Source organism: Etheostoma spectabile, chromosome 20 (genome assembly GCF_008692095.1).
Source record: "Etheostoma spectabile isolate EspeVRDwgs_2016 chromosome 20, UIUC_Espe_1.0, whole genome shotgun sequence".
NCBI lineage: Eukaryota > Metazoa > Chordata > Actinopteri > Perciformes > Percidae > Etheostoma > Etheostoma spectabile.
The window spans coordinates 3784485-3795030 of NC_045752.1; the positions used below are offsets into that span (position 1 = coordinate 3784485).

The 10546-nt window shown below is 42.1% G+C and overlaps 1 protein-coding gene across 2 annotated transcripts in view; it reads right to left on the reverse strand.

The window, feature by feature from the left end:
* Positions 1-10546, reverse strand: part of ppp2r3a (protein phosphatase 2, regulatory subunit B'', alpha) — a 59454-nt gene that overhangs the window by 47743 nt on the left and 1165 nt on the right. The gene's annotated exons all lie outside the window — the stretch shown is intronic.

The following is a 10546-nucleotide window of genomic DNA, read 5'->3' on the forward strand; positions in this document are numbered from 1 at the left end:
CACACACACACACACACACACACACACACACACACACACACGCACACTTTAAACAAATTCAACATTCAGTTGATCAGACAGAGTCTCTAATGTCTCTGGTGTTTCGCCCCTGGGGGGCCTGTACCTGGACAGATGAGACGTCAGAGGAAGAGGATACAGGGATGAAAGTGAAGAAGAAAGCAGCGTCAGTGCTGCCTGAACAGATCAGAAGACAGATTAAGGAGATAAAGAAGACAGAAAGATAGGGAGATATGGAGGATGAGGGAGGAATAGCAGAAAGAAAGTAAAAGAGAGACAGCGAAAGTCAAAATCTGTGAAATTTACCCAGCCTCAGTCCTCATATGTGTTTAAGGTTGCTTCCAGAAAGAAAAAATGGCCAATAGGAGAGGAGGGACAAGCTATGTTTCCGTCCAACTGTCAAGGGGATTTTGAGTAAACTTTCAAAATGTTTCACAAATAAAAAACAAAATGCTAAAAAAAATCCTCATTCCCAACAGCTGGGCTTAAGTGAACAAACAGGCTTCCTGAATGTAAAAAAAAAGAAATTAAAAAAAAAAACATTCCACAAGGGAAATGGAAAGAGACAAGCTGTTATTGTCTTTTACTGTCAGCAAAGTTGCTCATATTTCATGCTTTCATCCAAAAAGGATGAAAAAAAATAAAGGAATGTAGTTATATTTGAATGCCAATGCGCGGATCAATATCCATACATCCAGAACAGAAACTTACATGTGCAAGCAGCAACAGGTGGGACACTTATGGGAGGTTTTCAAAGACTCCTGTCAGACAACATTTCAAGATATTTCTGAGCTCTTGCACAATGGAGATGAACCACGCGCGACCGATCATGCCAAACCCATATAATTTTTTTTAAATGTAATCCACTTAAAAGTCGGAAAAACAGTTTTGCATGATTGGTAAGATTTGATCTAAATTGTAGCCTTGCTTTAACTCAGTAAAGACGGGAAAATGTCTCTGATGTGTCTCCAAGACATCAAAAGACGAGACAATAAGAGAAAAAGACCCTTGTTAGAGGATTTCTTGGGTCTCAGCTCTCAGCACGAATAGGCTTGTGTCGGTGCATGTCTGTCACAGCAGGGATCCAGCCCTGTCTGTAACCATGGAAACCACAAGGATGTAGCGCTTAAAATCATTGGAAGTGATGGTACATTAAACAGATGCCACACACACAACCACACACACACAAAACCATCTTGCCATGATCAAAGTTAGGGAAAAGTCACACAGTTGGTGTCCTAAAGAGTCCGATGGGACTTTGCCTCTGTGTTTTGTTGTTGAGGAAAGAAACTTTTTTTTAGAAGGTGAGCTGAGCCCACTTGGTTCTGGTGGAGACCTGGTTCCTTTCCACACAGCTAGTCTCCTGCTGTTGGCTAAGGAACAACTCTTGTGTCAATTTCAGCGTGTTGCTCAAGGGCAACTTGACCTGTTTAATTTACGCCTGTTTACTTTCCTAGCCCAGACTTCCTCTGCCTTTCTCAACTCTGCACTCTTATGGTTATGAGCCCACTGCATTAGCTACAGCCACCCAACATAAAACCTCTTCCCTGAATGGAACTCGAGACCATGAAAACAACATCACCTCCTTTGTATGTATGTATGTTACCTAAGGTTAAAACTGTTATAGCCCTCGTATATCCCTTCTTTTATGCCACTGTAGGTAGGTAATATACTGTAAAACAGACATGATCCGTCAAGCCCAAATTGTTGCAAACCGGTGTGCAAAAAGAAGGATTATTTGAATTAGGTCCACTTGGTTGAGCAGAGGACAAGGATGGACAAGGAAAGACAGAAAGTAAGAAGTTGTTGAAATCATTGCACTACATTTACCCTCTGCCAGTGTCTGAACTGTGAGAGTGAAATGCACGTTCTACACGGTGCCCTCAAACAACAGAAGCTCTAGAAATGAGAGAGAACAATCTTTAGCATTGCTCTCCTTCGAAAGAGCTGCAAACATACACTTATGCAAACAGAAAAAGCATGCATGTCATGTAAAATATTTCCTAAGTATCATAAAATATACCAAATGAGCAGCTATGAAAGAAAAATACAAGGTTTTGTATGAAATTATCTCTGGTTTACTGCAAATTCTGTTGCACTGAACTCCACCGTGCTGTAGCGCAGTTACAAACACACACACACACACACACACAAACACACACACACACACACACACACACACAAGTGGTCAGACTGGCAGGCACAAGGGAAGTTTGAGAGTGCTGGATCGAACAGTTCACCGTGATTACTGGCTGCCAACAATCAAGCGACATACACACACACACACACACACACACCACAACACACACACACACACACACACACACAGAAGCTGTGGTTGGATAAGCTGTGTGTGTGTGGGTGTGTGTGTGTGTGTGTGTGTGTGTGTGTGGTGTGTGTGTGTGTGTGTGTGTGTGGGGGTGTGTGTGTGTGTGTGTGCATGTGGAGTTGACCTTGTTTTGTTGACCTTGTTTTGTGTGTGTTTTTGTGTGTACACACACACACACACAAGTGGTCAGACTGGCAGGCACAAGGGAAGTTTGAGAGTGCTGGGATCTGACCAGTTCACCTTATACTGCTGCCAACAATCAAGCGACATACACACACACACACACCACACACACACACACACAACACACACACACACACACACACACACACACACAGAAGCGTGGTTGGATAAAGCTGTGTGGTGTGTGTGTGTGTGTGTGTGTGTGTGTGTGTGTGTGTGTGTGTGTGTGCATGTGAGTTGACCTTGTTTTTGTGTGTGCGCCACAGGCCTTTATATCCATATATACAAGTATATGTGTCCGTGTGAGTGTGTATGTATGGGAGTGGGGAGTTAAAGACACAGTATAAACAATGTAGGGACTCCCTTGGCTCGTGTTTACTGACCGAGACAAAAACCTGTCATTGCTCTCTCACCACCAACCTACTGTACTTCCTCCTCTTCCAACCAGAATGAGGCAGCTATGCACTTAAGCCTCTACAATGTCAGAGCGATCTTATCTTGCCAATAAAGCCTCTTGAATTGATTTAGATTAACTGAGAGAGGGAAAAAACAAGAAAGGACCCACTGGTGCATTAGGGTCATTTTATTTCCCCTGAGAGAGACTCCTGCCCTCCTCCTCCTCTTCGTATTCTTTTTCTTCTCCTCCTCCCACCTCACATGTTAATGTACTTACAGCTCTGCAAAACCTTCACTCTGCCCCGAGATGCTGGCTGGCATAACAAATAGAAGCCCGAAATAGTCTCTCCCCGTTTCCCATGCTGCACTAGAGGTATTTCCGTGGTAAACGGAATTTGCAACTTCGGATCAAATAATTTCCCCACCTCTCTGTTTTTCCACTTCCCTCTATCTGGGAGTTTTGCTAGATTACTGTCAGTCTCTGTCTGCCGCCTTCCCTTCATGTCTCCTCACTGCCTCCTCACATCTCAATTTCTCCATATTTTCCCCCATCCATCTGAGGTAGGCAGTGAGACGCATGGTCTACCCACACTGACCAATAAAAAGCAGCCCTTTGCCTCTGTCATTTAGTCAGCCTGTCTGTTATAGAGCTCAGGATGTTGCAGGCCAGGACTCTCCACTGCCTCAGCAGGCAAATGTCACAGACTGTGTACTTATGATGTCACAAGTTTGGATTCCTTATGACCTTTCTTGCATGTCATCCTCCCTTTTGCTTGCTCTCTTTCTAACCTGTCTACCAATCTTTTTACCCAAGGGGTTACTTGCACACATTTACACCTTGAAAGAACTGCAACCACAGACTGAGTCTATAAACTCAGAAATGCTATTAAAGGCATTCTAATGCAGCACAGGCTTCCTTTGCTTCCACTGTGAGAGAACACAACTGAAGAGAGAAGTAATGAAAAGAGCAGGAGGAGTAAAAGTAGCATTAAAAGCAGCAGTAAAATATTTTTAGCTTCAAACCTATTCATGTCTCGAACCAGGGCCAGGAAAAGCCACACTGCCATGACTATGAATGGTACTGTTAGTTAGTTAGTACTTTCTTTCTCTTTCTCTTTTGGCAAGTGTCCTTCCATTTGAGGAATGCCTGGTTCAGATTCACGTGTGTGTGTGTGTGTGTGTGTGTGTGTGTGTGTGTGTGTGTGTGTGTGTTGTTTGTGTGGTGTGTGTGTGTGTGTGTGTGTGTGTGAGTCTGGACAAAGAAGCCCAGTGTGGACAACAGAAACAATCAAACACTCAATGGATAGCTATTAACTCATTGCTCACACACAACACACAACACACAGACACCACACAACACACACACACACACACACACACACACACACACACACACACACACACACACACACGCAAAGCAGTGACATTCAGACCCAACCAACCAATCAGCATGCTTATACTGCAGCCACAATGGAGCCAGTCAATGAGCAGCACAGGATGATGGGAGATCTGTGAATCAAAGTGTCAGGCTCTTCATCCCTGTCTCACTAATCTTACCCCTCTCTCCCTCCTCCTTTCATTCTCCCTGTCCTCCTTTCCTGGGGTGGATCTCTCAGTGGTTAAAGGTGGTAAGAAGAGCATAGTCCACATCCCACACAGTCATGTATGAATCACCCCATTGTGGGCAGGGTTTGGTTCTGGTTCACTGGTGCGGGCTTTATTTTGACAACCACATGCAACTACCATGAGAGTTGTTTTTTTGTCTCTTTTTTTTAGCCCATGTTAGGACATTCACAAACTAAAAAGGAAGGAGGTGATTCACGATATGACTAGACAATATTTCAACATCATTGTTTATCTTTCAAGATTACTTCTCCAATTCAGGTATGATAAGCAATAAGTTCAATATTACCTATACATGTTACAGTGTCCGTGAAAAGATCCTAATTTAACTTTTAACCTACTCACCGCAGTTGAGAATGCGCAAAATCAGACTATGTCCAAGACGTTCCCCATCCGGGATCGCTCGGGTGCCGCCGGAAATTCTGCCAGATGTCCTAGCTAGCCTATCTGTCCAATCTAAGTTTTCTGTTGCACAACTAAAACAACTTTTGAACGCGCACACGTTCCACCAAAACAAGTTCCTTCCCGAGGCTATTTTGCAGCGGCACCGTGGCTCCATCCGGCGCTTAGCACGGCCCCACACTAATGTGATTGGTTTAAAGAATGCCAATAAACCAGAGCATGATTTTCTCCCATCCCGGAATGGTGTGTGAACTTGCCAGACCTTCATCCGCGGTGCTGTGGAGGAAGGTCTGATAATGCCAGACTAGCGCACAATTAACCTGAGCAATATGAGGTTTTGCAGACATTAAAGGCGCACTCATTTTCAGCTTTGTTTAACCAACAAATAAAGTTTAGGTTTAGCTAATGTGGCTGCACTGTTTCCTTGTTAACTGCCTATCTGGGCAAGAATATTATATATTTATATATATATAAAATATTATTGCATTATATTTCTGGCGACTTACATACATCTTACAAGCAGCGGTCAATTTCCTTAATCTACTGTGGGAATTTTGTAAAAAAAAAACTAATCTCTGTTCCTTTATCGTCCTCTCTTACTTCATTGTTAGTTGTTTGTCATAGTTTAGATTTTAACCAGATTTTAAACTCAAATTGATCAATAGGTCTGATCATTCTACTTGATGTTTAAGAAAGAAAACACATTTCTCAATGAGAAGTACGTGGTTTTAACTTTTTAAATGGTACTTAATCCTTAAATTAATGTTATAGCATATCATTATCGAGGAAAAGCTAAGATAATGGCAGCAGTTTGGCCTACATTACCCACAGCTACTTCTAGGCAGCTTTAGGCTACCACCAAAGCTGACAAGTCATCCACCTTATCCAACCCTTGTTATAGCAGCGCACTTTAAGGTTTGCCACAAACCACAACATGCAAAACCAACAGGTGAACTGTCTGTAACCTAACTTTGAAGCATCTCCTCCCTATCTTTTAATTCCCCTTTTTCTCTTTCTAAACGTATCCCTCCTAAAAACCAAACTCCATCTCTGTGGTTGATGGTGTTTTAACCTTCCTTTCTCGATTGCAAGATTGGATTTGTAAAAACAAATCTGATAATTAGAAAATCTATTTAGACTAGACACCTGATGGCAAAGTGATAACCAAGCAGAGCATGTAACCTCAGCTCATTGAGATGCAGCTCCATGTACAGCCCCCCCCCCCGCCCCAACACACCTACTTCTCACTATCACGCTCACACTTTCCCTGTCACGTCTTCATTTTAGCAGCCGGCAGTGTTACATGGAATATGAGACGAAGACGCCACACACACACACACACACACACACACCACACACACACACACACACACACACACACACACACACACACAGCGCACATGCACGCACGCTGCTGGGAAATGTGAATGACTGTATTAATAAAAGTGCCATGGACACACTAAATACAACGGTGCCTTGTGCTGCCATGATGAGTAACTTAGAACTTTTGTGCGTCTGTGTGTGTACACGTGTGCTTGCTTGGGTGTTGCACAACAAGGGGCAGGCACGCACATGTGGGTGCCATGAGCCCCATAAATTACACTCAGAATCAATTAGAAAGCATACTGTAAATGTGAGAAGTCCTAGTCCAAGCAGTCAGTAGCCTGGTATACAGTTTAATGCTGGCTTGATTACAGACACACCACACCCATACAACACAAAAACACTTTCAGACAAACAGCCACACACACACACACACACACACACACACACACACACACACACACACACAGTGAGGGTGTGGGTGTGGGTGTGACACATAATTACACATGAAAATAATCCGAAAATGAAGCCTAATTAAAATGTTGTAATCTACTGGATTCTGTCTTCTCCATGTGTGCATCTCTCTCTCTCTATTAATCTTTGTATTACCCCCTTACATAAAACAAACACACATGAAGACAAAACTCTCTTATTCACACACAGTGGCTGTCTGACACACAGTTAAACACATTATCAGGGAGTTGTCCTGACTTAACCAAAGAGGTGTGTGTCTGTCTATTTGAGTTCAAACACAGTTTCCACATCTGTTATTTTGCTATTACATAACTCTGTTGTATTGACTGCACTCTTATTGTATATAACTTTGCATGTCTGTGCTGGTGTTGCAGTCACAGATTCATAATTGAATCTGTGAAGGCAACAAACATTTGATCAGAAACCAGTGCCAGAGGGTTGTTTATTTCTAGTGTTACTGTAACAACTAGGTATTCTTGCATTGCCAGACCTTCATCCACAGAAATGCGAAGGAGGGTCTGGAGGGTCAGGAGTTTAAAATGTCAACACAAAGAAAGCCCAAGGCAACGGATATCTGGCCTAAATTAGTGAAATCCAGCGGAATTTTCAGTGGACAACGGAAGTGGAACGTCGTGGATGTAGACAATAACGACTAGGCCACTATTTATATAGAGGTAAATAAAGACAGATACATAGAGGGTAACCAAATATGTGGTCTTATACTAGACTAAATTGTCCCTTATGCCAATGGAGGTAGCAAAATTAGTATGCTTAATTAAAAGCGCATCCTGTGATTTTTGTGTCTAATAGCACACATATTTCCTCCTACCTCACTGTAAAAACCCTCACATTTGAGAAACCATTAAATGTTTGGCATGTTTTGCTTGAAATGGCTTAAATTATTAATCAATTATCAAATATTAACAAATGCAAAAAATGGTCGCATAATTGCTGTAGTCGGACATCCATCCAACATGGTCACTTTCTACGCTTTGTGACTCGGCCCACAGATCAGACCCCCATCTGTCTGCGCTAAACCCCCACAACCACAGTCATTACTCCGCTACATCAGGACACTCCTAATATATTCCAATGGGATTTTGTTTCTGGGCACTTACTGTCCTTTACACATATGTGAGAACTGGATAAAACCCTGATTAATATCACACATGCATGCACACAACTGCACGCACACACAAAGTTCTACACACAAAGCTTGGGAACAACAAGCACCTGTGAAAAGACGCACATCTGTGAGGGACTGCATGAAACCATAGCTCGTATAAATGCAGTTCCAAAACAGACTCGGACTCTGTTGACAATCCCGCCCACCGATCCACCCACAAACCATCCATTTGAGCTGGGGAACAACAGACCAATTAGCTGATTAGTCGACTTATCTGGAAGTTAAAACACGCATATGAGACAACCTCCTAATATTGTGCAGATGAAAGGAAAGGAAAGGAGAGGGGAGAGGAGAAATTGAGTCTGTGACAAGAAGAGTAGTGGTGTAAAAAGGGGGAAGGCGGGGGCTGCGGCTATTAAAATATTCAGTGATTTAAATTGATATCAGTGGATATACAGTACATAATGATAGGAAAGGGCAGCATATTTTGATACACTGTTGTCGTTTTGGTATCAAGAATGATATGTCAGGCTTGGGTAAGATGATGAGCACTGAAATCCCTTGATATAAGAGGAAAACTACCGCTGATCACTGGAGGAAGGCGGTTGCAAACTGTAAGTGTGAATTTTCCCCCAGTGGGTTGAGATAACTTTGCACGCAGAGTAGATGTCTGGCCCCGAGCTAGTTGAACATCAATGCTTCACACCACTAAGTACTCTTCAGCGTCAGTCCATCCATTAAGGAACAGTGAAAAACACACATTTGTTCCTCTCATGCTCTCATGCGTGTCCGTAATCACACTTTCAAATGTCCTTTTTTTTTTTTCTTTCTGCTCAAAAACAAATGCCAAAGGAGTGGGAGGAACACAAACGCTGAGTATGTTTGTAGATCTGACGTGTCATCAAGACATGCTCTGTCTAAAACTGGTTCTTTCCAATATACTTTAATCTGTCAATTGTTTATACTATTAGTTAATTGGTTAACCTATAAAATGCTGATTATTTTTTTCTCTTAACCAATTCCTTTTTTCGGCTTTAAAAAACATCATAAAACAATACAAGTTTGTGGATTACAATATCCTAGAGAAGAAGGTGATACCTTCAAATGTCTTGTTTTGTCTGACTCCCCCTGTCCAAAATCCAAAGATATCCAATGTACTATAATGCATATGTGTTCCTTCCATTGAGTAATGTGTACAGACTTTGAATTAGTAACAACCGAGGGCAGGTATTGGACTGGTACTCCGCATCTGCAGACAGCCTGAAACAACTAATCGATTAATCAACAGAAAATAAATGATTGACAACTATTTGGATAATCCATTCATTGTTTAAATAAATACATTTTTTGAAAGAAATTAAAAATATTCCTTTGTTCCGGCTAGAATTGGCTCCTTGTCTTTGTCTTGATAGTAAACTTTTTAGACTGTTTGTCAAAAAAAAGCTTCTTTTTTATTTATTTTTTCAAAGGCTTAAGGGAATTCAAATTTTATAAACTAAACAATTAATCAAGAAACAAAATCGGCTTATTAATCAATAATGGAAATCATCAGTTAAAGCCCTATTCGGAATTTAGGCATCAGAATTCTTTTTTTTTTTGGGGGGGGGGGGGGGGGGGGGGGGGGTTGTTTTGCATTATAAATTACTTAAACTACAATAAAAGATTAATTTTCTGTCAGTCACGTTATCTGTATATCAACTCGTATTTGCAGTTGCAGGTCTGTTATTGATTGTGTTTATAATTATAATGGTAGTGATGGTGTCTGTGGGTTAGTATGTGCGTGTGTTCAGTAGTTTGGTGGTTAGTCATGGGATGTTTATGCTACACAGACAGACAGACAGACACACACACACACACACACACACACACACACACACATTCCCAACAGTGCAAAGCGGTCTTTGTAGCCTTCCAAGATTCAGCCAGGCTCGAGTTACAGCAGACAAGATCCTCTCACTCCATCTCTCTCTCTCTCTCACACTCATACACACACACTTTCAAGCATCCATCATCTGAACAGGCCAGGGAGCAACAAGAGAGCACTGGTTTGTTGCTCTTCTAACGTATCCTTCTCTGACTCATTGCTGCCATTCTTCCCTGTCTGTAAGAGTAGAAAAAGAATAGCCATACAGTAGAATGACTGTCAAGTCCTAGGTTTGTCTGTTCTGCCAAAGTGCCCTTCAGCAAGACATCCCGACCAGCAACTGTGGTGGTGATGTTATGTGACTGTTTGATGCACACTATTTTCATTTCTAGGCATGAAAAATAACACCTGTAGAACTGGCTTAGGTGCATGTAAAGGAGACTTTTAATCGGCATCAAGCCATAAGGAGAAGAACACGGTCTAACATGAGAGCGCAACGTCCCAGTTGCTGTAATCCTATTTGTGGAGCTTTGACATCAAGTAGATTTCTGTCTTGCGCAGCATTAAATCAAAGCACTGAGGCCAATATGGATCATCATTAAAAGAAAGGACATTAGGCTGACTGAAGATAGGCTCAAAGTGTGTGTGTGTGTGTGTGAGGGTGTGTGTGTCACATCTATTCTAGGAGAATTCCAGAGGGGAGACCCTGTGACTGAGCCCCACCTCACAGGATCTGACAGGATATCACCACACAGCAACACACACACACACACACACACACACACACACACACACACACATATATATA